General features: G+C 24.6%; 1 pseudogene; it reads left to right on the top strand.

Moving 5' to 3' along the window:
- Window positions 1-4679: 4679 nt before the first annotated feature.
- Window positions 4680-5608, top strand: LOC136090280 (rhodopsin, G0-coupled-like; annotated as a pseudogene).
- Window positions 5609-5916: the final 308 nt, after the last annotated feature.

The raw sequence follows: 5916 nt of genomic DNA, 5'->3' as shown, positions 1-5916 counted from the left end.
AGTATTTGGCAGAATGATACACAACGCACCTCTTCAAAAGAACTATAATAGCTTAATCTTGTCCCAACTAATCATTTACTAAATTCTGTCCCAACTCTTACCATCAATCAATACATGTACATTTTGCTCTGTCAATCCCTATCAGCTAGTTAATGCATGTACAATTAACTGTATCAATCTGTAATGTTCAATCGATGTAATTGCATTCTAATTGATTCAATATATTAACTTTAGTTGGTCAGTAAAATATTTGATAAAACATGTTTGAAATCGAAGAGGATGAAGGTGGAAGAACGCATCGTAGACAAGTCCGCGTAACATTTTACTCGCTTACAATAAGTTTTTCCGGAGAGTTCAACTTTAGAACATCTTAAACATTTTTAAAAAGTTCAACTCTGCAACAGCTTCAAATTTTTGGCAGTTCATCTTTAGAATATCTCAAACATTTCTAAAAAGTTCAACTTTAGAACACCTCAAACATTTCTAAAAAGTTAACCTCTAGAGCACCTCAAACATTTTTAGAAAGTTTAACATAAAAACACCTCCAACATTAATTAATGGTTATCACACTACACAAACAAAACAAAGTTGTTTGTAAAACATTGTTGTACCACCATTGTTTTACAAGCAAGATATTTGTGTAAATAAAACAATGTTTTTTTGACTCATTTCAATTATCTGTATCTTATTGTTAGGTTAGTTAACGCAAAATGCGTTTGGAACAACTGTAAAACTAATACACCACCCAGTGGTCACGGAACCTAAAAAATACGTTTTTAGAACGTTTAAAAGACGTCTTCTTTACGTCCTGTGTCCACTGAGTAGCTAAAAAAGCGGTTTATTCTCTTGCTTAGTAGCTCCAGATAATGTAAAATCCAGTTAGATAAAAAATGCAGGCTGCTCAGGCAAAGGTGAGTAAGGCAAAGATAAGCAGGGTAAAGGTATAAACAGTGCCTATTGTTTATAAATACTTTTCAACAAATTTCTGAAGATTTTGACGTGAGTGGCTTTATCAAAAAAATTTGTGGCGGAGAAATTGAATGAGGATGATTTTCTCTAAAATTTTAAAATCATTAAACCGATAAAGTTTCAATTTTTTTTTTTTTTTTTTTCAGTGTACATTTGTTGTCGTAGTAAATAATTTACTTTCACAAACACAAACAAGGTTTCTGAAAGAAGATTGTACTAATCTTATTATCAGAACCTTTTACAAGTGTGTATATAAACTACATCAAAACATAACCAACAGAATAAAATTTTACTTATTCTAAATTTATCAATTTTTTTTCCAACTTTATTTAAAAAACAATAACAATACATTATTAACTTAAAGTATAATTATACATAATAAGCAATCAATTTAATAAATGTTAGTTTTAGACTGCCAAATTGTTTTGTAAACTTTGTGCCCAATTTAATTTGTTATCAAATTATGAATATTTTATTACATGAAAATATAGTATTGGAGTTGTAAGAATTATCGCTATTTTTAAATTACCATATTCTTTCTCGTAGGTTGCAGAATTTATCTTATTTTTTGTCAAATTTATGAATAATTTATTTCTCAAGATGGATTTTTTTTATTGATTAAGATGATTAATAAAATTTTAAATAACCAAACATCAAAACGAATGCAAAAACTTTTAAGTTTTTGTTTTATTTTGGTTAAGTTTTTCAATGATTAAAAACAAAGAAATTTAAACTTTAATTACAATATGCTTACAGTAAGCTTCTAAAAACAATAGCAATCATGAAAGCAATAATGAAATTTTAAAATCACATTTAAAAACTACTTTAATAAAAAATATGGCCAATAAAAACATAAAAATACTTATAAAGCGATTTTCTTATAAATACAAAAATTATATATATACAGGCCTGTAGCAACTAGGGGCATGAATACGAATAAATAAGTAAAATCAACCTCACCCCCTCCTCCCCAATTTTGAAGTTAGTTTTCAGAAAAAACTAATTGATTACAAATTAAAATTAAAAAAAAAAAGGATAGAAAAGACCTAACCTGTTATCCGTATTTTCGGCGTAAGTTCCTTTGACAAAAATATTTGACCTACTCCTATTTGACCTACCCGGTAGTCTTGCCCCTCCCCCACAGTGGCGGATCGGAGCCCTGGGATATTTTTTTGGAGAAAGAATGGCTGAAAAAAAAAAAAAGGTTCCAGCACTGCCCCCAAATACATTTTTTTTACACACACAGTTATATATATATATATATATATATATATATTTTTTTTTTTTTTTGTTCTTTTTATTACATTATAAATAAGTATTAATATATATATATATATATATATATATATATATATATATATATATATATATATATATATATATATATATATATATATATATATATATATATATATATATATATATAAATGTATATATATATATATATATATATATATATATATATATATATATATATATATATATATATATATATATATGTATATATATATATATATATATATATATATATATATATATATATATATATATATATATATATACATATATAAACATACACACCCGCACATATATATATACACACACACACACACACACACACACACACACATACACATATATATATATATAATGATCGTCAATAAATAATAATAATTATATATATATATATATATAATATATATATATACAAATATATATATTATATATATATTATATAAATATATATAATATATATATATATACAAATATATATAATATATATATATTATATAAATATATGTAATATATATATATATATACAAATATATATAATATATATATATTATATAAATATATATAATATATATATATAAATATATATATATATATAAATAGATATATATATATATAGATATATATATATATATATATATATATATATATATATGTATATATATATATATATATGTATATATATATATATATATGTATATATATATATATATATATATATATATATGTATATATATATATATATATATATATATATATATATATATATATATATATATATATATATATATATATATATATATATATATACCTAGCAAACATTTAGTCTGAAAAAACGTTTTTAATACGCCTTTTAAATGTTTTCGACGTTTTTTTACAATTAAAAGACGTCTTTTTTAAACCGAATGTTTGTTTGGTATATTTTTTTTTATTTTTTTTTGTAGCTATTTTAAGTGCTCTCAGAAGGTCTTATCAAAGAGCACCGCGGAAGAGCATTTAACAAGAGGTTCATGCCTCCTTCCTTACCAATGTCGCTTGTTGGGCTAGAGCTGGCGTCGAACCTCAATTTCTTTGTGTGTTTTATTTGGGTGCGATGGCATTTTAATGTTTGTTTTATCAATAATTATAAACATTTACTAAAGGGTGGATTCGGGTTATATGAGCACACCAAAAGGTAAGATTTGAGTAGTGAAGTTCATGTTCCTTTTATTTTTTAATTTGATTTTATGTGGTGATAACAGAAAACAGTATAATCAGCGTAATTTATACGCAGTAGTTAGTGGCTCTCAAATAAGTAAAACCCTATTCAATTTTTTTTTTAATTTTGTGTTATTAAAATATTATAATACATGAAAGGATCTGTGAGGCTAAATTTTGATTTTGAAATATAGATATTTATATTGTAATTAAGAATTCTTTATTAAAAAAAAAAATGTATATATATATATATATATATTTTAATATCTAAATTTAGCTTTATAGATTCAATCTTTAAAGATATGTGGTAAAAAACGGTAGAAAATTTGCGTGAGGTAAATTGTGGACGACCCCTATATTAGAGAGAAATCCATTTTTATTTGATTTTTAATAAAAAAAAAATTTTTTGACTTCATTTAAAGATACCATTTTCATATCTTATGAGCATGCTCAAATTACCTAAATTACCATGCTTGAAATTACCTAGCTTAAAGTCCTAAAAATGCAGTGATTAAAATTGCTATTTGAATAAAAGCAAAACATTAAAAAAATCTTTGATATTTTAAGAATATTAAATATCTTTTTGTCGTTTAAATTCAAAGAGTTTTTTTAGCGTTCAAAGATTTGATTTAATAAAATTAAAAAACAACAATTTGATTAGCTTTTTTATTATTATTCTTCGCGTAAAAGAAAACTATGTTTCAATAAAAAGTAGGCTAAAATTTAATCTTTTAATGATAAGATTTGATAATAAAGAATTATTATATCCCACAAGGTAAAGTTGTCAGGTTAGTATTTCTTCATTTAAATAATGTTATTTTTTTGAGCTAAATCAAAGTGCTAATATCAAGTGTCTGGATAATAAGAGCACTTTCGCTAAAACATCTAAATGGATCGTGAGAAGCAATCCCTAAAAATTCTGTAAAATTATTTCAATTTTCGCTCAAGGTGCTCATTATACCATAATATAAGCTAAATAATGCCAATTTTATTCATATATTCACTTAGAATATATGAATAAAAAATGAAAGAAGTTTATTTTATAAAAAATAAAAATAATAATAATAAATTACATTTACAGTGAATATATTAATAAAATTATTTCCGAAAAATCTTGCACAAGTCTTGAACTTTGTTTAATGCATTCAAATGCATCTGTTTGTAAGCATCTCGTTGTTGTTGTTTTAAATGTACGCATATATTAATATAATATTGATAGACAGATAAAAATAAACTGTTCGACATATGGATGTTTTGGTATCAGCGTATTCTGCGTGTGTCCTTGCAATTATCATTTTATCAACTTTACTAAATACACATTTAATCTATATAGTTATTTACAAGATCAAGGTGACCAAGTTGCCGCACGTGTTTATTCTAAGCATTTCAATTTCCGACGTAATTCATACCTTAATTGGTTATATAGCGGAAGTTTGGGTGTTACATGAAGTATACTCTTTGAAAAAGAGTTTTGTTTGCATTGGAGCTTCTTTCCTAATTGTTTTTATTACAGTGTCTAATATTTTACAGGCTGTTATAATATCAATCATGAAAGTAATTGCAATAAGGTGGCCCTTTTTTTACATTATATATTGTAAAACGATAAAGATGAAAATATTATTGTTCTTTTGTTATTTTTATGGATTTTTATGGCCTTTTATTCCGTTATTTGGATGGTCAGAGTATGAATTAGACTTGGATAAAATGCGATGTTCGTTTGATTGGAAATTGATACATTCGAGTTCGTTGTCATTTCTATTGGTTTTATTTTCATTTTGCTATATTGGTTTTTGCCTACATTTCGATAAAGAAAGAAGTTGCCGATCGCTGCACTGTTAAAAGAGCTCAACTAGGTGAAAGTAGAGGTATGCAAGAAATGGTTTACTTGAAGTTAGCATTATGGTCTGCAATATTATACTTTATAATTTGGACCCCATATGCTGGTGCCAGTATACTTTCAGTTTTCAAAATAAAATCTCCAAATGTTATATTTACCCTCTGCGCATTGTTTTCTAAACTATCAGTTGTATCAAATGCATTGATGAACTGTTATTTTAATAAGTATTTTCGAAACCATCTTAAAAAAACTAAACTTTTTCAATACTTTATAAAATGGAACAGAAAAAGTACCGATAAAGTATTATTATAATTTCTCTGAAAATAATTTGTTCATTTATTTGACATTAAATAAAGCAAACTTTTTTTATTAGTATGTATGTTTGTTTAAATCTTTAAAAAATAAGCAAACAAAGATGTACCTTAAAACTATATATACATATACTAGCATTCGGACCCATAAAAAATGGGTCTTGGTAAGTCTATTCTACACCGACCATTTCTATACTTATACCTTCGTTCAGTATTTTTAGTAAACGGTAGGAAGACTATACATACTGTCTACGTTTTAAAGTTATGAATAAAAAAATAATTTATAACATAACTTGTAAAAAATTTTAA

Source organism: Hydra vulgaris, chromosome 13, assembly GCF_038396675.1.
Source record: "Hydra vulgaris chromosome 13, alternate assembly HydraT2T_AEP".
NCBI classification, from domain to species: domain Eukaryota; kingdom Metazoa; phylum Cnidaria; class Hydrozoa; order Anthoathecata; family Hydridae; genus Hydra; species Hydra vulgaris.
The sequence above is the reverse complement of the archived record's forward strand: the minus strand, read 5'-3'. Positions and strand labels throughout refer to the sequence as shown.